General features: G+C 57.4%; 1 non-coding gene across 1 annotated transcript; it reads right to left on the minus strand.

Moving 5' to 3' along the window:
- Positions 1-3,843: 3,843 nt before the first annotated feature.
- On the minus strand, positions 3,844-3,969 carry LOC118148459 (U6atac minor spliceosomal RNA). The gene has a single exon (XR_004735274.1). It is a non-coding gene; the product is annotated as a U6atac minor spliceosomal RNA (small nuclear RNA).
- Positions 3,970-22,118: the final 18,149 nt, after the last annotated feature.

Raw genomic sequence — 22,118 nt, forward strand, 5'->3', positions numbered from 1 at the left:
CATGTGCCGGACAGGTGTGTGCCTGTGTGTACACACGATTGGAATTGGATCCAGACAAGGTCTTCACCTGCATCTGTTTACCTCAGGCCTCTTTTTCTTTGCAGACGTCTCGCTCTGTCTGTCGCCCAGGCTGGGCTGCAGTGGTGTGACCTCAGCACGCTACAACCACTGCCTCCCAGGTTCACATGATTCTCCTGCCTCAGCCTCCTGATGAGCGGGGAGCTACAGGCACCCATTCACATTGCCTGGCTAATTTTTTGCATTTTTAGTAGAGATGGGGTTTCACCATATTGCCAGGCTGGTTTCCAACTCCTGCCCACCTTGGCTTCCCAAAGTGCTGGGATTACAGACGTGAGCCACCGTGCCCAGCCCCTCTTTAAATTGCAGGTCCTCTTTTTTTTTTGTACCCTGTGTCCATTGAAACCAGGTCATTTATCTTGTGCCTCCTGGTCTGGTTTTATTTTGCTGAGCACATCTCCGTGGGGCTGTTCAGCATCTTCCTGTCCCCTATAACCTGACAGTGGGGGTGGCAGCCGGCCACGCCTCCCGCTTGATTCAGGACATGGCGGGTGGTGCTATGTGCCTGTTCAAGCAGCTGACTCATCAGATTGGTTTTATTTGATAAACATCGGTCCAGTCCTTACTCAAGTCCTACGTTTAAAATCTTACAGGAGTTTAAGCCAGGCGCGGTGGCTCATGTTTGTAATCCCAGCACTTTGGGAGGCCGAGGCAGGTGGATCACGAGGTCAGGAGTTGGAGACGAGCCTGGCCAACATGGTGAAACTCCATCTCTACTAAAAATACAAAAAATTAGCTGGGCGTGGTGGCGGACGCCTGTAATCCCAGCCACTCAGGAGGCTGAGGCAGAAGAATGCTTGTACCTGGGAGGGAGAGGTTGTAGTGACCTGAGATTACACCGTTGCACTCCAGCCTGAGTGACAGTGCGAGACTCCATCTCAAAAACAAAAACATACAGTAGTTAGTGCCCAGGACAGATGTGTCAGGGACACATATACAGGCCAGGTGAACGCTCTCACCCTGCCTGCCATGCTCGCCCTCTGGGGTGCTTTTCTGGTGGTTTCCATCGATGGGAACCAGGCACAGGTGGGGTCTATCTGTGTCATTTAGGAAAACAAGCTGTGTGCCACAGCCTGTTCTCCAGCCCATGAAGAAAGCTCTCAAAACACTGGTGGGATAAGGGTGTTGGCCGTGTGGATTCACCGTCCCAGCAAGGAGCTACCTTAGGGTCGAGGATGACTTCTGAGAAGTAAGAGAAAAAAAGACTCAGGAGGAGGATCAGGTGTGGTTACCCAGAGGAAGGGCAGAGGATGCAGAATCCCAGTAGACAAATGCCTGCTCCTGGGCCATGCCCTGCGATGGCTTATCACGCCCTCGGGGGAGACCCTGACCCTCAACACGAAGCCCGACGGGTGTGTGTGGGGGAGCAGAAGGTGCAGCCGCTGTTAAAAGAAAGATCCACTTGGCAAACATGTCATTCAACGAATGAGGGGACCTGTAAGGTGTTACAGCTGCTTGAAAGTCCCACACTTACGTAGGCAAACAAATGCTGAGACAAATTGCAAAGAAATCCAAGACTGGCAAAAGGTCAAAATCCGCCATAATCGCATCGCACTGGGCACATTCAGGGTCCTGCAATTCCAAGCAGCAGCCAAGGCCAAAGGCGGAGAGGCCTGGGCAGCGCCGAGGCTCCTTAGGTTGGGCAGAGATCTTGCTTATGCCTATTCCAAGGTCTCGCTGTTTTTTCTGAGGGTAGACTCTTCTGCCAAAAGCTTGGTGGGCAGGAGGGAGGGTTCCCATGAGGCCTCTTGGGGAGGGAAATACCAGAATATGGCATGACCCCGAGGGGAGGGGCTGTAACCGATGAAGGCCGCCTGGTAGCTTCATTGTCGGGGTGCAGGGGGCGAGCTGGGCTGCGGTTCCAGCCTCCGGGCTCAGCCTTCACCTGGATCAGCGCACCCGCTCCTAACAGCCGCCGGCCAGGCAGTGGCTTTCTCGTGGCGGGTGTGCTGACAGTCCAGGTCTGAGCCCTGGAGCTGCGCGCACTCGCCAGCCTGTTTTCCTCATTCCAGGCCTCAGGCCCGGGGCCCTCCAGTTCCCGGGCTGCGCCTCCCGCAGCCTACGCTGTCTCCGCAGGTGGCGCCGCGTCCTTCCCAGGAGGGGGACTGACACCCTGCGGTTACCCTCGACCCCGCCCTCCATAGCTGTTGCGCATCTTCTCCTGAACCCGGGGCTCTCACCCGCTCCGTGGAGCCCCGCCCCGGCTCCCGGCCTCGCCCGCCTCAGCCCCGGAGGTCTCCCCGCTGCCGTCGTTGCCCGCTGGGCTGTTCTCCGGGTGAAGTCGGAGGAACGTTCTTTGAGCTCATTCGGTCCTATCCCTCCCCCGCGGGAAATCCTTCAGGGTCTCGCCCTTGCTACGGGTCAAAGTTCAAGTCCTGGCACCGGTCCCCGGGGCCCCGCGCCAAACGGGCCCGACGGGTCACCCTCTGACCCGGCTCCTGGTCCCCGGTTCCCCTCCAGCCCTGGGGCCTTGCGGGGCCCTCCCTGCGATTCGGTGCTCCAAGGTCCTCGCGGCTGGCCGGCGCCTCCTGGGGTCTGGACTTGGGTGTGGACCTCCCGGTCCGCCCTGCTCGCTGCAGCGATCTCCACGGAGCTCGGCGCGGAGGCTCTGGAGTGGCTGGGAACGCGCTCCGCGCGGGCGGCTGATTCGCTCCGTGTGCCCAATGCTGAGTTTTCTTTTAATGAATCACTGTTGAGCGGAAACTTCCATCAGGCTTTGAAGGGGGCCCCGAATGTCTGCGATGCTGGGGACGCGCCCGTCAACCGGCCGAGAAGCCCTGTGGCCGATGCGGCGACCAGGCCCTGCAGGTGTCGGGACGCGAACAGGACTCAGTGCCGGGGGGGTGGGGGGTGGGGGGAAGCGGGGTGGGGGCGGTTAAGATGAAGACACAGGCCGGGCTTTGCGGCGGCTCACCCCTTTCATCCAGCACTTTGGGAGGCCGAGGCGGGACGATCACCTGAGGTCAGCAGTTCGAGACCAGCCTGGCCAACATGGCAAAACATCGCCTCTACCAAAAATGCAAAAATTGGCCAGGCGGGTGGCGGGCGCCTGTGGTCCCAGCTGCTAGGGAGGCTGAGGCAGGACAATCTCTTGAATTCGGGAGGTGGAGTTTGCAGTGAGCCGAGGTCCCGCTGCTGCACTCCAGCCTGGGCAACGGAACTAGACTCTGTCTCAAAAACAAAAACAAAAATTAGCCGGGCGTGGTGGCGGGCGCCTGTAATCCCAGCTACTCGGGAGGTGAGCCAGGAGAATCCCTTTAACTCGGGAGGTGGAGGTTGCCGTCCAGCCTGGGTGACAGAGCGAGACTCGAGCTGAAGAAAAAAAACAAAAAAACAAAAAAACAACGGGCCGGGCGCGATGGCTCACGCCTGTAATCCTAGCACTTTGTGAGGCCAAGGTGGGTGGATCACCTGAACTCAGCAGTTCAAGACCAGCCTGGCCATTATGGTGAAAACCTATCTTAAAAAAAAAAAAAAGGCCAGGCGCGGTGGCTCACGCCTATAATCCCAGCACTTTGGGAGGCCGAGGCGGGTGGATCACGGGGTCAAGAGATCGAGACCATCCTGGTCAACCAGGTGAAACCCCGTTTCTACTAAAAATACAAAAATTAGCTCGGCATGGTGGCTCGTGCCTGTAATCTTAGCTATTAGGGAGGCTGAGGAAGGTAAATTGCTTGAACCCAGAAGGCGGAGGTTTCGGTGAACCGAGATTGCACCATCGCACTCCAGTCTGGGTAACAAGAGCGAAACTCCGTCTCAAAAAACCAAAAACGATGGTTAGATGCCACGAAGTAGGTGGCAATGCCTTAACCGTATGCGTGTTGTCAGGCCCGAGAGCCTCTTCCATCCTTGTCAAGGGGAGTGCTAACCTTCTCTCCTTTCATACAACACAACACAATACTCTAATCGCTTCATATTTAGGCACCCAAGCTCTATTTACCTATCGATAAGGGTGACTTTTTGTTCGCTATTCAGACACGTACATTTACAGAAATGCAAGAGCCCAGTGGGAAATCACAACTGTTTGCATTCGATCGTCTTTATTTATTTGAATTTATTTAAAAAAACTTCTATTGTTCGTTCATAATATATTCACAAAAGCAGCCAATTAGAAGCCGAGGCGAACAAACGGAAGTCCCGAGCGTCCTTCAGAGAAATAGTTTCCCCCAGAAACAAAACAGGACGTGGGCGCAACTCCCGTGGCGACGCACCTCGCAGACGGCGGAAGACGGGAAGAACTGTCTACGGAAGTAGAAGGTTAGTAACGAATCAGAGGACGAAGATTGGTAGATCCGCTCCACGGACTTCCGGATGCGGCCCTGCCCTTGGAACTATGGGTGCTCGGGGCGCCGTGTGCCCCCGCTCCGCCACGTTTTCGCAAGCTCTGCGTGGTCTTGCGTGGCGAGTTCGAACCCCGGTACGGCTTAGTGCCCTACAGCCAGTTTCCGCTCTGGGAGTCCGCGCTTGTCCTCGGGCTCCAGGTTACAATGTCAGTGTTGGCGCTTTGGCGCGGGCCCGTCCTGCTCTAGTGCTCTGTTCTTTGGACCCCGCAGGCCCGGCCACTCCCATCGCCTGGCTGCACAGGGCTCTGGGAGGCTCGGGGACCTGGGACGCGGAGTCTTCCGGACAAGGAGCCCGAGGGTTGCACAGACTGGGGCACCACACGGCCTGGTGAGGATCATCGCTGTGGGCGCGACGCACGTGGGTGTTCACAAGTACACAGGCACTCGCACATGCGCCCGCAACACCTGTGCACATTCAAGCACGTGTCCATACATGGGGGCACACGCGTCCTTATACGTATGTACATAAGCATGTCTACACACGCACGTCTGCACACGAGTCACATGCAAGTGCACACATGCATGTGTCCACACACGTCCACATGTGTACACGTGTGAATGTGTCTACACATGCAGACGCATGTGCCTGCCCACATGCCGTGTGCAGTGGACTGTGAATGGCCATATTCATTTCTCAGAGCTTTTGAGATGTGTGTGTTTCCAGTTGTGCATGTTAATTAGAAAAAAAAATTGAATTTGTAGGTTAAGGCAGGTCTTTAACTTTCCTTCATTTCCTCTCTGGAGACCTGTTGGACTGGGCTGGGCGCTGCTGCATAAGGCCATCCACGCCCTGAGCCAGGTCTTCTCCGGAAGGTTCAGGGCAAGCCCTGGCTTACAGATAGGAAACCGTGCATGAGGCACTGCCCACCCTGCAAAGATGGTCAAGGTGTGGGGCAAGGAGCAGCAGCCTGGAGCTCAGAGCCAGGACCTCGGGGTTCAGAGAGGGGTGTGCCTGGAGTCCTTCCACAGTGGGAGGCCTGGTGTCATTCTGTACCCAGATGGTGAATTGGGGCTCTGCGAGCTCCAGGGGGCCCAAGCGTCTGCCCGGCCCCCGTTCTGTCCACTACCCACCTGCTGTGCTGTCACGAGGAGGGGTTTGCTAAAATGCAGATTCCTGTCTTCCCCAGTCTGAGTCCAGGGTCTGTGGTCAGGCCTGGGAATCTGTATTCATTGAGGCCCTTGGGTCCCGCCATCATAGCAGCCCATCTTTACTTTGGGTGGAGGTTGGAGGTCTGCATGTCGTCTAGGGGGACTTACCAATAGTGACCCAAGAAGAGGGAAGATGGCCAGAGGGTTCTTGCGGGCTGGGAGGGCCAGGCTGAGGCCACAGCACCCTCCCCGACTTGGTGCAGAATCTGTGGAAGCAGCTTGAGCTGTACAGACAGAGGCTGCTTTGCCCCATGTCTGCTGGTGCCTCCGGAACTCTGGCTCCGACAGATGCCGCCTGTCCTGTTGACTGCTTCATCCCAAGATGAGCCCAGCGCTTGCACACAGGGTGTCCCAAAATGTTTGTTGAACAAAGCCATGATCAATATTGGTATTGTCCCGAGACCCATGCCTTCAGCCACGGTTTGGGCACATGCTCACTGCCACTTATGGAAGTCCCTCTAGGGCCCACGCATGTCTCTGTACCAGAGAGTTGGCCTTCTCCACATACCTGGTGTCTGGGGTAGGAAGGTGGATGGGGCAATGGGAATGGTCAGCCTCAGGGAGTCCTTTTTGCACTCCACTCAAGTTGCCAGGGATGTAACTCACTGGACCCTAAGTCTCGCTTTCCGAGGACCGTTCTTAGTGTCTTCTATATGAAATCAGGCTACATCTAGAGAAAGTTCTAGAAATAAAAGGTGAGCTAGTTTGCTGACTCTCCCATTTGAGCACATGGAGACTAAGGGAGGGGAGGAACTTACTCAAGGGCACCACACAATTATTATTATTATTTTTTAAATGGAGTCTCGCTCTGTCTCCTAGACTGGAGTGCAGTGGTGCCACCTCGGCTCACTGCAACCTCCGTCTCCTGGGTTCAAGTGATTTTCCGACCGTAGCCTCCCAAGTAGCTGGGATTATAGGTGCCTGCCACCACACCGGCTAATTTTGTATTTTTAGTAGAGATGGCATTTCACCATATTGACCAGGCTGGTATCAAACTCCTGACCTCAAGTGATCCACCTGCCTCAGTCTCCCAAAGTGCTGGGATCACAGCTATGAACCGCCGTGCCCAGGCCACCTTACAAGTTACTGCTAGAGTGGTGGGGTAGGGACCTGGCCCTCAGTTCCCAACACTGGACATGGGCAGGGTGGCACATGGGCATGTGCCTCATTGAAATGGAATCTCAGACAAATGAGTCAGGTTTTACTTTAAGTGTAGCCCAAATATTTCATGGGACACACTTACCCTAGAACTTACTCACTTTATCTGAGCTTCAAATGTAGCGGCGTGCCCTGTATTTTGATTTGCTGAATTTGGCAGCCTGAGCAAGGGGAGCGGAGGGCTTCTGTTATTTGCCCTCAAGCAGTGTTTCCTGGCGTTGGCTCCAGTAACTGGTTGTCTCTTGAAATGTCCGATAGACAAAAGGGAAGAAAACTGGGAAATACTGTGTTAAATAAACTTGCACAGTTCCTTTTTCTTTTCTTTTTTGAGACAGAATGTCACTCTTGTTGCCCAGGCTGGAGCTCAATGGCGTGATCTTGGCTCACCGCAACCTCCACCTCCTGGGTTCAAGCGATTCTCCTGCCTCAGCCTCCTGAGTAGCTGGGACTACAGGTGACCGCCATCATGCCTGGCTAATTTTTGTATTTTTAGTAGAGACAAGGGGTTCACTATGATGGCCAGGCTGGTCTTGAATTCCTGCCCTCAAGCAGTCGCCGGTTTCAACCTCCCAAAGTGCTGGGATTACAGGCATGAGCCACCACACTCGGCCCTGTACTCTTATTTCCAGGTTCACATGGCTTTGGGGAGGCTGAATTTTCCAGAATGCTGATGACATTTCTGCTCCAGATCCGGGGAGATGTTGGCAGGTCAATACTCAGCAGTAGAGAAGGCTGAGGACAGTCTGGGCCCCACAGGTGGCCATTTTCCCTCTCCAGACGCCCGGTCATGTGGTTGGTCGAGGCTACCAGCTCTTCCGAAACTCAAAGCTCCAGGCACCCACAAGGAAGGACAGAGCCAGGGTAGACAGCACAGTGGGAAACGCTCCCTCCCAGCTCCCAGCACTATCTTGTGGAGTTCAAAATTGGTGGCGGGATTAGAGCTCAGTCTTTATAGGGAACATCCCCTGGAGATGTGTCTGTGGCTGCCTGGGGTTTAGTGAGGCAGGAATGGGCCCCTGCCCTGCCCACCTCCCACTTGTCCACCTCTACCCACCTGCTGGCTGCCCCCAGAGGCCTTGCTAGGTTCCCTGGAGGCTCCTGGGAGGCTCTCCGCTGGGGGCCGGGGGAAGTAGCAGAATCAGGGTGACATTCCCAGGAATACAGACAGGCCCCAAGGACTCATTGCCTCTCAGAACGGAAGGCCTCGATGACCCAGGACCCTCCTGGGGCTGTCACAAGTCTTTGAGTAACCACCAGGGCCCAGATGGTCAGCTTCAAGTCCACGTCTAATGGCCACCACGCTGGCCAGCAGCCTTTGGAATGCGCTGGTCCTTTCGAACTGCCCCTGGCTTATGGGTATCCCTGCCTGCCAGCCCCCCATCCTGCTGGCCTTGGTGTGGGTGGTGGGCTGGCCCCAAGGTGAGTTGTTCCTGTCCCTGTCTCCTGCCTCTCTTTAGATCACTTTATTTTTGAGACAGAGTCTCTGTCGCCCAGGCTGGAATGCAGTGGCGCCATGGGGAATCACTGCAACCTCTGCCTCTCGAGTTCAAACGGTTCTCCTGCCTCAGCCTCCTGAGTAGCTGGGATTACAGGTGTCCGCCACCACTCCTGACTAATTTTTGTATTTTAGTAGTGACGGGGTTTCACCATGTTGTCCAGCGTGGTCTCGAACTCCTGAGCTCAGGCAATCCGCCCGCCTCAGCCCCACAAAGTGCTGGGATTACAGGCGTGAGCCACCGCACCTGGCTGCTTCGATCACTTTGGGAAGAGTGTTCCAGTATCAGGGTGTGGGGCCCAGGGGCTTGGGTGTCTGCTCCAGCCAGTCACCCCGCTTTGGGTGGGACACCCAATAGGCGGGGAACACAGGGGACTTGTCTCCTTGAGTGCGGGGCTGGGCGGTTCCAGCAGCGTCCACCAGGGGGCGGGGCCGCACCGCTCAGGGTGAAGCTGGAGACGCTGACCCCGTCCTGCCTGGGGTTCCTGGCTCTCACCGCAGCCCTCTCCACCCGGCCTCTCCGTGAGCTTGGGCAAGGCCCTAACTGCTCTGCCTCAGTCTCTTCCCCTTGAAGGGACTGATCTGCAAAGTGTCTACCCCGGAGTTGAGCTTGTGGGGAGCGCTCGGTGGCATTCAGCCCTGACTGTGCTGTTTACTCCATGGAGAAACCGAGGCTGGAGTGTCCGCAGGACATCAAAGGTGACACCTTCAGGTGCAGCCAGCAGCGGGGCCCCAGGAGGTGCTGGGAGGTGCCTGGATTTGTGGGGTTCTTGGTATGTGCCCAGCACGCAGCAGCTCCAGGTGCAGCCCAGACTCTCTCTGGCGTTTTTTTCAGAAGGTCGTGTTTTCTGTGTGACACGCAGAAAACCACAGTGGGCCGGGCATGGTGGCTCATGCCTATGGTCTCAGCTGCTCAGAAAGCTGAGACTGGAGGATCACTTGAACCCAGGAGTTCAAGACCAGCCAGGGCAACATAGCAAGACCCCATCGGTACAAAAAGTTTGAAAATTAGCCAGGCATGGTGTAATGCACCTGTGGCCCCAGCTACCCAGGAGGCTGAGGTGGGAGGATTGCTTGAACTTGGGAGGTCCGGGCTGCGGTGAGCTGTGATTGTGGCACTGCACTCCAGCCTGGACAACGCAGTGAGACCCCATTTCTAAAAACAAACTGAACCACGTGGAGAAAGAGAACAATACAAACAAAGAAGAGCCCTAATCTTGCCGAGCAGGTGCGTGACGGGCGCCACTGGCATTTTTTTACAGAGGAGAACCGCTGGCATCACCGTGGATTTTCCGTTTCCCATTGGGTCCAGAGTGTGCAGCAGCTCCAGGAGCCCCTGGAAGGGGAGGGAAGGACACAGCGTGCCTTTTTGTGTTCCCAGGTTTCCTGGCAGTGGAAGACTCTGTCCGTGACAAGTAGGGGGAGCGGGAGGGTACGGATAAGGCCCTTTCGGTGCTGTGTGTGGAAGGCCCAGAGGGTTTAAAATGGGATGCCTCCTCGAGCACCGATGCCCACCCCATCACGCCCTGGGTTCCAGAGGACAAGGTACTTTGCCCAAAGGGCACAGTTGCTGTGGTTCTTTTGCCCCCCCGCCCCCCCCCCCAGCACTATTATGAAATGGATTTTGGCCTTAAAGTGGAGGGTGTCTCAGGAAGGAGAAAACGCATTTCCCTTCCCAGCGCCCATGGTGACCTCTGGGAAGAGTGGGACCCGCCCTGCCTGGCAGGCCCAGGACTCCCAGTGGCATCTCTCCCACTCTGCAGGGATGTCCCCATGGCCTCCCAGTCAAGCCGCTGAAGGGACTGCTGTTCCCTGCTTCTGCAGAGAGGGTGATGACCGTCTAGGGGGAGGAGGCCTCTTCTTAGGGCTCAGGGGCCTCTATTAATAAAGTCACTGCTGACCCCGGACGTACGGAGGGAGGAGGGGACGGAATGTTCCCAGGGTTAGTGTTTGGACGGAGACCCTTCTTGCCTGACCCAGCTGTCCTCCTGAACGCTCTGGTTCTGCCCTGGTCTCCGAGGCTCCGATGGGCCGGAAGCCCTTCGTAGACACGGTGCTGGGCTTCCTTCCTCTGGGGCATGAATGTCCCTGGACTGGCTCCCTGCAAGTGTCCTGAGGGCCTGAAGGAAGGAGGGACGGAGTCTCAGGCCTGAGGGACTCAGACACAGGCTGTCCACCCACCAGGAGCTGGCTCACAGCTGTTCCAGAAACTTCTCAGGCTGCCCACGGTCTGGCTCTGCCTCTAGACCCCAGAGGCAGCCTGGAAGAGGACTCTTGTTATGTTTCTCTCTCGTTCAGTTGTTTCCAACCGGCCAAGTCCCGTGGGCCTAGGGTGGCTTTGGTGGGTGCCCTCCCCTGCCTGGGCATTCAGGCCATTCCAGAGGCTGCAGGGATTTAACTCGGGTGGGTGCAGGTCCCTGTGGTTGGAGCCCTGAGACCCTCCAGCCAGAGGAAGAGCCCAGTATTCCCGACACCCATGAGAGGGCTGAGATAGCCCATTTTGAGTCACTCCCACTGTCTTTACACCACTCACCTGCCTCTGGGCGCCCTGTACCCGCACACCATGCTACGTGCTGTGGGGCTGGGGAGGCGGAAACATTTACAGAAGCTTCCCTGGGGCACCAGACCTTGGTGAGGCTGGAGATAAGTTTAGAAAACGCTGCCGGACAGAGCACATGAGGCACCGGTGGTGGGGCTGTGCCTTCTCTCGATTCTGTCAGTCAAGACCCCGCTCTCGGAGTGCCCACTGCGATGGGCTGGAACCAGGTGCCCACGTGCATGATGTCTGGCGCTGGGGGCTGCACATTGCTTCCTCTTTGTGACTGAGGAGAAAGCAGAAGCCAGAGGACCCCAGCTAGTGGGGAAGAGAGAAGGACTCTGAAGGCAGCGCTGTGTAACTGCAGAGCCCACGCTGGCCCAGCTGTCTGTCAGAGAGCCAGGGTGGGGACCGATGTCTGCTGGGAGCCACAGCCCCTCACCTATGGCCGAAGGTGTTTGGGAAGTCCTGCTCGAAGCTCTCCCCAGGGTTCAGCGCAGAGTGGCTAAAGGCTCCGAGAGGCACTGCATGGAAGAAGCCTGCACCCCCTTGCCCACCCAGTGCTTCCTAAACTTCCGTCCCCCCAGAGCAGCAGCCATAACCCCTGACCCCTGGTCTAGGGCTCTGCAGACACATGCTTTGAAAAGTGCTGCCCATCAGAGAGCTGGGGGCAGGACTCGAGCTCCTGGGGCTGGGGGGTGGACTCGTGTCTCTCCTCTGCCCGCAGGGTCCATTCCGGCCAGGGAGTGGATGGCCCCCAGGGCTCAGGTGTGGAGCTGGACTGCTGTGAGGGGCTGCAGTGAGGCTGCCTAGAAGCCCAGGACCCCAGGACACCCATTCCCTTTTCTGCACCTGTTTTCTCTGCTGTAAATGGCAGGAGAAGCTGTACCTGCTTGGTAGGGGCTGTTGGGGGTGGTGCAGCGCCTGGCGCAGGGAGGCCCTTGAAGGTTGGCGGCTGTGGGGGCCGAGCATACAGGGGCTTGGACTTGCTGGTCCAAGAGGTCTGAGTAGGGCAGGGTCCTTGGGGAGGAAGGCCTCCTTCCTGCAGCGGGCCGGTGGGTGTCCTGCCCTGTGCCGGGCCCTGGCAAGAAGACTGTCCCCAACAGGCACGTGGGCCTGCTCTGTTGGAGCTCCAGCTCTAGGTAGATGATTTCTGGATTCGGCCATGCGGGTCCTGGGAGCTGGGGGAACTCATTTAGGGGTGGGCAGAGCTCCTTCCTGAGGAAACAGCATGAAGGACAAGGTGGAGTTTGCCGGGAAGAGGGGAAGAGGGCTCTGGTAAGAAGATACAGCTGCGCAAAGGCCCTGGGGCAGGGAAGAGCAGCCCCTCCCTAGAACAGCAAGGAGCAGGAGGAGCCCGGGTTGGGGCGGGCCCAGGGAGGAGGAAGGTGATGGGGTCAGATTCCACAGGACCTGGCTTTCTCCCTGCTGGGAGAGGTGGTTTGGGCAGAGATGGGCAGCATGGAGGAGGCAGCCCAGGGAGTCCTGGTGGTTGTCCGGGTGGGGGGGGGGGGCTGGCCTGCCTGGGTGGGGATATACTCGCTCCAGGCACCCACCAGCCCCCTCCAGGCCCATCTGTCTTCCCCAGGCCCCTGGGTGCTCTGTCTGGAGGGTGCTTCGTCTGGGCCCTGCCCCGGGGAGGAGGCCAGTCCAGATCTCTGCAAACAGCGTGCCCCTCCCAGCTGTCCCCTTCCCTGATGGCCCTCACGGTGGTAGATGCTACTCTTGAGAGGGGCAGGAAGAACCAACCGCTGTTGGAAATCTGGGAGTGCAGGTCTGGAGATGCATGCTGGACGACCCTGCCCATGTGGGGACTGTCACAGTGCCAGCTTCTGAGGGGCTAGGGGGCCCAGGGTGGGCTGGAGGACCCTGTGAGGTGGGTGACGGAGCAGAAGGCGCTCCCAGAGCTGTCCCTGGTGAGGGAGGTGTGGAAGCCACTGGTGGGGGCTCCTGTTGGACCCTCCTGCTGTGAGGGGCGCAGTGTCCACTTGGGGAAGCTCTGTCCCGGCTCCCACCAGGAGGCAGGGGAGGCACTTTGCCCAAGATCATGGGAGAGCCGGGGTGGGTGTCATCTTTCAGGCCACAGGCCTGGGCCCCAACGTCCTGGGGAACAGGGAGGACACTGCCCAGAGCGTCTTGACCCTGACCCAGGGACCCTGGCCTGGCCCCAGGGCCCCAGCAGCCTCTGCTATTTCTGGCCCTGCTGAGTGGGGCTGCTCATGGCAGCTGCTCCCTGCAGGCACCGCATGTGGCTGCTGGCTGTAGGAGACCCTGGCACAGGCTCCAGAGTGCAGGGTGACCAAACATGTCCCATCAGCTGGCCTTGGACTAGGTGCTTGGGGTTCTGTGGGAACCCTGAATAAATGTGGGAAGGCCCTGGCACTGCCTGGAGGAGCTCTGACTCCAGGGTGGTTGGCACACAGCGGGGTCAGGGGCACAGACACTGGGTCCGGATAACTAGGGCCGGGTCCCACTCGGTCCCTGAGGAGCACAGAGAGCTCTCTGTGGGTGTCCAGGGGCTACTGTGACAAGTGACCACGTGCTAGGAAGCTGCAGACGATGGAGAATGACTCTCTGAGTGCTGGAGGCCGAAGAAGCCAGGTGTCTCATGGACGTCAGGGGAGGGTCCTGCCGGCCGATCCCGGCTTCTAGAGGCTCCAGGGGTTCCCTGGCTGCTGGCCACATCGCTCCCAACTCTGCCTCTGTCCCCACACAAGCCTCCACTTCCATGTTTCACTCCACTACTCCCTGTGTCCCTCCTCCTTCCCCACAGTGTCCCTCCTCCTCCCCCACCATGTCTCTCCTCTCCCCCGGGTCTCTCCTCTCCCCTCCGTGTTTCTCCTCTCCCCTCTGGGTCTCTCCTCTCCCCCCGTGTCTCTCCTCTGCCCCTGGGTCTCTCCTCTCCTCCCTGGTCTCTCCTCTCCCCCCGAGATCTCTCCCCTGCATGTCTCCTAAGGACAGTTGTTATTGGATTTAGGGCCACCTGGACAATCCTGACAATCTCCTTCCCAGTAACTTAACCACATCCGGGAAGACCCTGAGCTCGCCAGTGCGTGGGCGCTGAGACACGTGGAACACATGATTCCAGGGCCTGGTGGACCAGAGAAAGTCGGCTTTTTCACACTTCCAATGCACCTTCTGTCAGCCCTGATGGAATGGGCAGATGGCAGGGCACCTACCATCCACGCCAACCACAGCCGCCCCCTCGGGTCCTCACCCCTCCTTTCCGTCCCTTGAGCACCCCCAGTTCTTCCTGCTTCAGGGTCTCTGCCTCTGCCCCCTCTCCTCCAGGAGCCCCCTGGGCTGGCTGTGCTGCCCCCACCAGGTGCCCAAGCTGGATGTAGTCTCCCTCTCTTTGCAAGACCCTGAGGCAGTGCCCACGACAGAGGCCACACTCCTGCCCTGGTCTGGCTTGCTGTGCTGTCCAGAGTGCACCAGCAGGGGCCCCATGGCAAAAGTGGCACCAAGGGGCTTCGAGCTCACAGCTGAGGATGGCAGGAGTGGAGGTGAGAGAGGAGCCTGCCTGGGCCTGGCATGGATGCCTACCAGTCGTGGGGGTGGCTGGGTGAGTGTGCTCTGCCCACAGGTGCATGGGCTGAGGGTCAAAGCACACTTCTGTGCCAGGGCATCTCTGTGGCCCCACAGTGCACCTGGCCTCAGGGAGGCTGAGATGGGCCCCGCCAGGTGGGGCAAATGCCCAGGCACTGCCCCTCCCCACGCCCCTTTCAGTTTGGCACCACTGGCCTCATTTCAGATGAAGCAACGTCTCCTTAGAGGCATGTGCGCCCGCAGCACCTCACAGCCAGCCCTCGTCTCTTCCTGGGGGTGGTGGGGAAGGCGGGGAAGGCAGAGGCTGGGAGCCAGGTCACAGCTCTCTGCAGGGTTCCTTGGCCCAAAGATCCTGCCATGGGCCCTTCTCATTGTAAACAGGCCGCATCTCCTCTCCGCTGCCAGTCTGTGTGGCTGCCGGGCTCCCTGCAGGGCCCTCGCTGGCTAACGGATACCCGACTGCTCTCATCTCTTCCTGCCCGGGTCTCCTATTTATTTAGCCTGGTGTAACCCCTGCTGTTGCCTCTGCTCAGCTGGGAGCCAGTGTCCTCTGCACTTGGCCCTGTGACCTTGGGATCCTGGTCCCTGTGTTCTTCTTTCTTTCCAGGCTGCTGTCCAGGGTGGGCCCAAGGGACCCGTTGCCTCGCCTGGAGGCTGCCCTTGTGCAGGCTGAAGTGTGGACTGACCGCCCGGGCCAGTGCTGCTGAGTGTTGGGCGCTCTCCCCTGCCTCCTTGGGGTGACACTGGCTTTCTAGGGGGCCAGGCTAGGAGCGGACGAGGCCCTGTCTGCACAGTCTGAATGACACTGGCACACACCGTGGGCGCTGGAGAAGACCGGACGAGGTGACCCTCGGGCATGAGCTCTGGGAGGGACCAGGTGCGCGCCACAGGCAGTTTTTTCTGAGAGCACATTTCAGGTTTCTAGGGAGGCCAGGAAACCCTCGGGAGGGCCGTCGGGATGTCCCACATGGGAAGAACTGGCATGGATGGGCATGGCTTCTAGAAGGAGGAGTCTGGTGAGGAGGGTGTGAACAGGCTAGAACACCGCAGAGCGCAGGAAGCAGCCGAGTGGGTCTCAGCCACGAGCTCTGGGAAGTCTTCTTGGAAGAGGTGATGCTCAGCTTTGATCTGAAGGACAAGAAGGAGCTGCTCACTCCAAGAGCTGGAGAAGGGGAATTCCAGGTACTGGGGCCAGCACGTGCAAAGGCCCTGGGCTGGAAATGAACCCAGGCCTTGGTGGATGAGCTAGGAGCAGGGTGAAGCTGGGGTGGGGGGCTTCAGGAACTCAGAGGCGCCTCCGTGTACAGGCAGCTCCCCACCTCAGCCTGGAGGAAGCGGCCCTGCCTTAGTGGTTCTGAGGACCACTTGTGGACCATCCTTGTGGCTGGTCCTTCCTACCCCGGCCTTGTCGTCTGCCCACCTCAGCCGACGGCTCCATCATGGACTTGGTCATCGTCACCTTTGGCCCCTCTCTCCCCCGGTACCAAACAAGTCCCCCAACCCTCACCCTCCAGGCCTCTGACGTCTGCAATCCCACCTTGACCCCTCAACTGTCTGTTGTGGAAATTTGAGCTGAGAAGACGAGAGAGACCAAGAGACACAAGAGACTGTCTTTAATGGGCGCGGGCTGGCAGTGGCCTTACTGCCCGCACTGCTGCCAGCCGGAGCTCCAACAGACATTCTCTTCTGTCTCTTGGTCTCTCTCTTCTTGGCTCGAATTTCCACAACATTTTGGTGCCGAAGGCCAGGAAACTGTCCCGTCGGCGTACCTCAGGACTAGGACCTCCCCCAGCCCCAGGGCCCAAGCCCCACAGGCAAAGGACACAGCAAGCCTCGTCTCTGCTCCTCCGGCTGGGGTCCTGGGTTTTGGTAATGGTAGCCTGTAATTGCTGCATAATAACGGTTATTGTGTTCTATTTAATATAAAACCCACCCCCAGCTCTGCTGAAAATTAGCTAACTCCCTGTAAAACCCACCTTCCCTATCCTCCCCACCTTCCCTATCCTCCCCACCTTCCCTATCCTCCCCACCTTCCCTATCCTCCCCACCTTCCCTACCCTCCCCACCTACCCTACCCTCCCCACCTTCCCTACCCTCCCCACCTTCCCTACCCTCCCCACCTTCCCTACCCTCCCCAGCTTCCCTACCCTCCCCACCTTCCCTACCCTCCCCACCTTAGCAAAGTTCCCAGGCATCTCAAGGCTCCCGTTTTTTCTTGCTGACCAGCTGCAAGGTCACAGGGCAAGATAACACCCAAAGAAGTACAATGTTTCTTAAAATGCTATTTTTCAAATGTAACGTACATCACAAGACATGTTACAAATTACTTAACTCTTCTAAGTTCTGGCTTCTGTAAACCTGTTAGCTGCTTTGTCATCTGGGTGTGTAAAAAGTACCCTGTTTTCTTTGGGGCTCAGCCTTGGGCTGCGAATCCGCTGAGCCGGTGGCCAGCTTCACGCAGTCCTCCTGTTTCACCCAGTGGTCTCTCAGGTCTCCTGAATATTCTGCAACACATCAACCCCCCCCAACTTCCAGCATCTCTCACACCCCCAAATCCCCAGGGCTGGATGAACCCCTCCTTCCCTGCAGTGTCCTCTCCGTGGCTGTCCCCTCCATGTATCCCTGTGCGGTGAGCTCCCATCCCACCCCTTGCCCCTCTGGCCCTCCCACCATTACCCTGCTTTTCGTACAGAGAAGCCCCTGGGGGCTTCAATGCCCTCCCAGCCTCCACTCCGTCTCCATTCACCCACAGATCTCCTCCTCCACTCCAGCTCAGCTCCGCCTTGCCTGGGGCCCATGCTCTCTGTATAGGGGTGCGTCTCCTCCTGAGCGCAGCCTCCTCCTTTCACCCTTCCTTCCCTCTCAAGACCTCTGGGTGCATCCCCTTCACCGCCCCTTCTCCATCCCCAGGAGCCGCCCTGTCTTTCCACTCAGGGACCTGCAACTCAGCATGTCCTGTGCCCAAGTCCAATGGCCCCTTGCCCACCGTGCAGGCCAGCTCCATCGAAGGTGCTCAGCCCCCAAACCCGGGACCCCTGCTGGCTCCCTGCAGGTACCCACACACTCGGGTCTCCTTCTGGTCTCCTGTGGCCACTCTGGTCCCGGCCTGGTCTCTACCTACCTGGCAGCTAGCCTAGGTCAGAGCTGGAGCTCCTCCACCCTGGCTAGCCAGGGCTTGGAAAACCCCAGCCTCTGCCTGGCTTCTGAGGCCCTGTGGGATTGCCCGAGGTCCCTTGGGCCTCTGCTGCCTCCTGGCTCCTTCCTGGATGGCCAAGCTGGCTCCACTCCATGATGGCTCCTGCTGTCCTTAGCCTGGGCCATGGAAAGGGCATCACATGCCCACTCCCACCCTCACTTCTCTCTCCGTAGCTGCAAGGCCTTCCCTGGATCGGCCTGTCCCATCGGATAGGCCCCTGTTCTCACGGTGGGGACAGGTCCCCATGTGCACAGCCATCTCTGCACCAGTCCCCTCCCAGCATGCAGCCTCTTCTAGGGCCGGCTGTTCATGGCGTAATCCTGGGGCTGCAGCAGCGTCTGGATCAGGGCAGTGACCCACCAGACTGTGGGGGCTGGGATTGGGAGGACGGAAAACGGAGAGGAAGTAAGGAGAAAGGGAGGCAGAGTTCCCTACCAGAAAGAGCAGGGAGGGGGCCAGGTGGCCTCCCTCTGCCCCTGGACCATGTAGGGGGCAGGTGCCGGGGACTTGGCAGCATGTACTCCCCACTGTGCTGCCTGTGGGACCCACAGAGTTTTGGGGTCACTGGGGCACATGCCCAGGCAGGGCTGAAGGCAGACATCCTCTTGCTTTCAGGGCACTCCTGGAGGTGGCCTGTCTTTACCTATGAGGTGGGCATGGTACGCACACCAGCTGCCACCTGCCGATGGGTCCTCCTGCAGCTGAGAGGTGCGTCAGACATGGGGTCCCTGTGCCAGGACCTGAGGGGTGAACAGCAGATCATCAGGTGGCAAAGGGTGGCCTTGATTTCAAAGGCCACTGCCCGGAACTGAGACGTTGACAGGGCACCGGCCTGGGACGGCCCGTCACAGCCATGCTCCAGTTCTGTCCTCTGCGGCAGTGGGCGGGGTCAGGTGCAGGTGTCACACCCTGGTTCTAGGTGAGAACTGTGGCCAGGGGTGGAGTCACTCAGGGGTGGGCAGGCACGCTGCAGCTGGCTTTGCACATAGGACTCCCAGGCGCCAGACCACAGCTCCTTTCCCAGCTCTGCAAGGAGTTGTTGAAAGGCAGTCATGTTGAGTGTTTTACAGTCACCAGAAAAGTGAAACACTCATTACTCAAAATATAGAAGAATAGGCCAGGCGTTGTGGCTCATGCCCATAATGAGGCCGAGGTGGGTGAATCCCTTGAGCTGAGGAATTTGAGACCACCTGGGTAACATGGCGAAGCCCTGTCTCTACTGAGAAATAAAAAAGTGAGCCAGGTGTGGCGGCGTGTGCCTGTGGTCCCAGCCACTTGGGAGGTGAGGCAGGAGGATGGCTTGAGCCCAGGAGGTTGAGGCTGCAGTGAGCTGTGATTGTGCCACTGCATTTCCAGCCTGAGCGACAGAGTGAGACTGTCTTTAAAAAAAAGAAAAGTACTTCAAGAATGTTACAAAGAAAAAGAAAAAACATTAAAAAAGAAAAAAAGCAAAAAAAAAAAAAAAAAAAAAAGGAAAAGTAAAGACAAAGAAAACTTAGAGGAATATAACAGTAAAAAAGAAAATCAACTGGACCGCCCCGCCAGTGCTTTCCAGTAAATGTTTGCTGCTATTTTCCCTGTGTGTGTGCGTGCGGTGTGCTATGTGTGATGGGTGTGTGGTGTATGTGTGGTATGTGTGATGTGTGTGTGGTGTGGTGTGCTATGTGTGATGTGTGTGTGGTGTGGTGTGCTGTGTGTTGTGTGTGTGGTGTGTGTGGTATGTGTGTGGTGTTTGGTATTTGTGTGGTGTATGTGTGATGTGTGTGGTGTGGTGTGCTATGTGTCTTGTGTGTGGTGTGTGCACATATGTTTGAGGGTGGTGGGGGTGTTTCTGTCACTGGGGCCTGTGCCTCACTGTTTTCTCTATCACATCTTTTCATGAGATCTTCTGCCATGTGACTCTGAGTGGTGTGTGGTTTGTGGTGTGTGTGGTGTGTGTAGTGTGTCTTAGCCTATGATCCCCACTGTGGGAGGCTGAGGCAGGTGGATCCCTGAGCCCAGGAGTTTGAGTACAGCTGGGCCACATAGTGAGACCCTGTCTCTACAAAACAATTAAAAAAAATTAGCTGGGCATGGTAGCTGGCGCCGGTGGTCCCAGCTACTCCTGAGGTTGGGATGGGAGCCTGGGCGGTACAGCTAGATCCCCATCTCTACAAAAAGAGAGAAAAAACAACCACAAAGTGTTACATTTTATAAAACAAGAGAAAACCTGCCTGCTGCACCTGGCTGCGCCCCTCCCACTGACGAGCTGTTTGAAGGTCTCTGCCTGAGAAACACCACATCAGACAAACACCCTGATCCATTCCTCTCCTCAGGAAGGCAAGAAGTCAAATGCCTGGGCCACGGGGCTGCCACGTGTGGGATGTGTTGTGTGTGGTTAAACATTGCTACTCTATTTCCTTCTAGAAAGGAAACTGCCTTTTCCCTTCATGTCATTAACATCAAAATCATTGCCCATTTAGTAAGGTAAAGAGATGTCTTTGTCTTAATAATTTTTTTTGAGACGGGAGTTTAGCTCTTGTCACCCAGGCTGGACTGTGGTGACGGGATCTTGGCCCACTGCAACCTCTGCCTCCCGGGTTCAAGAGATTCTCCTGCCTCAGCCTCCGGAGTAGCTGGGATTACAGGTGTATGCCATGGCACTCGGCTAATTTTTTTTGGTGTTTTTAGTAGAGATGGGGTTTCTCCATGTTGGTCAGGCTGGTCTCAAACTCCTGACCTCAAGTGATCTGCCCGCCTCGGCCTCCCAAGTGCTGCGATTACAGGTGTGCGTCGTTGCACCCAGCCTGTCCTCTTACTTTTTAAATTTGGAACTTTGTGCAGTTCCACATTGGACCTGCCTGTGGGCTGTAATTGTGTGAACTGGTGTTCCTGGCCTTTGCCTATTTTTTGCCCTGTTTTTTTTGGAGATGGAATCTTGTTCTGTCACCCAGGCTGGAGTGCAGTGGCCTGATCTCAGCTCACTGGAGCCTCTGCCTCCCGGGTTCAAGCGATTCCCCCATCTCAGCCTCCAGAGTAGCCGGGACTACAGGCGCGCGCCACCATGCCAAGCTAATTATTTATTTATTTATTTTTAGTAAAGATTTGGTGTCAGCGTGCTGCCCAGGCTGGTCTTGAACACCTGAGCTCAAGCAATCTGCCTGTGTGGGCCTCCTAAGGTGCTAGGATTCCAGGTGTGAGCCACCGGGCCTGGCCTCGCCCTCTTTTTTAAGTGCATTGGCAGGAGCTCTTTGTGGTAATAATGTAAAATCTTTTTCAACTGTGTGGGTTATAAATGTTTCTCCAGGACTGCCTTTGTCCTTTTGCTTTGCCTCGGTCTGTCACTGTTTCCTTGATGGTCTCAGGGTGTGTGTGTTGGGTGGTTTGAAGGGCGAGGCCTGGGAGGGGGTGCTGGGACAGTGGCTCCGGGCCAGGCGTGGTCACGGCATGGCCGGGGCTGGGGTGGGAGCCCTTTGAGGCTCTGCTCGGCGCTCTCGGGGGCCTTCCGGCTGAGGGTTACGTATTGGTCCAATGAACTCTTCCTGAAAGTGCGTTTCGTGGTAGGACGGTTCAGGGTCAGCCCTGATGGCTCACGTCGGCCTAAACAGGACATTCTGCTGTAGTAACACAAATGACGATCTGTTTGTTGGAAAATCGGCAAGATATGCAAGTGCGTGTGTGAGATTGTGCAAGGAAATGGGGCAAGAGTCACCCAATTAGTAGTTTTAAAAAGCCCGTCCTTAAACATCCACTTCCTTTCAGGGCCAAGGGGCTGGGCGCCTCGCTGAGGGCACAGCTCTGTGGTGTCACGGGAAAGTCCCTCTGAGGGGGTCACAGTGAGCATGAGGGGAGCTGGCCCATGGCAGCAGCCCACGAGTGTTCAGGGCAGACAGGACACTGGATCCCCATGTCTGTCCCTCACCATGGCCTAGCACCGCCCCCTAAACAAAACCAGCCAAGCCAGGGGCTCCTCGAAACTTTTCCAGCACACTCCATCAAGGGGCATGGAGGTCATGCTTGCTCTGGACAAGGCCACACCCGATGGTGCCAGAAACCTGCTTCCTGTCACAATGTCCTGGGTGGTGGCCACTGCTGAGGTCTGGTAGTGGGGCCAATGTGCCTGACCCCCAGAGCCTGCCTGGGAGCCAGAGGCCCAGGCAGGGCGGGAATCCCTTCTGCTCCTGCCCCAGTGCTTTCTGTCCCACCATCACAGGACTGCGGGAGAAACAGGGAGATGCCACTCCTGCCATCTCTCAGCATCCTAAGAAAGCCACCACTGCCTGTGGAGGAACCCCGACTTCTCACTATTGAGATGAGATCGGTGGAGGAACCCCCGACTTCTCACTATTGAGATGAGATTGGTTTGGCCAGGCGCGGTGGCTCACGCCTGTAATCCCAGCACTTGGGGAGGCCGAGGCAGGCAGATCACGAGGTCAGGAGTTCAAGACCAGCCTGGCCAATATAGTGAAACCCTGTCTTTACTAAAAATACAAAAATTAGCCCAGCGTGGTGGTGGGCACCTGTAGTCCCAGCTATTCGGGAGGCTGACGCAGAAGAATCGCTTGAAACTGGAAGGCAGAGGTTGCAGTGAGCTGAGATCACACCACTGCACTCCAGCCTGGGCAAAAGAATGAA

The sequence above is a fragment of the Callithrix jacchus genome, chromosome 1 (assembly GCF_049354715.1).
Source record: "Callithrix jacchus isolate 240 chromosome 1, calJac240_pri, whole genome shotgun sequence".
In the NCBI taxonomy this organism is placed as follows: Eukaryota; Metazoa; Chordata; class Mammalia; order Primates; family Cebidae; genus Callithrix; species Callithrix jacchus.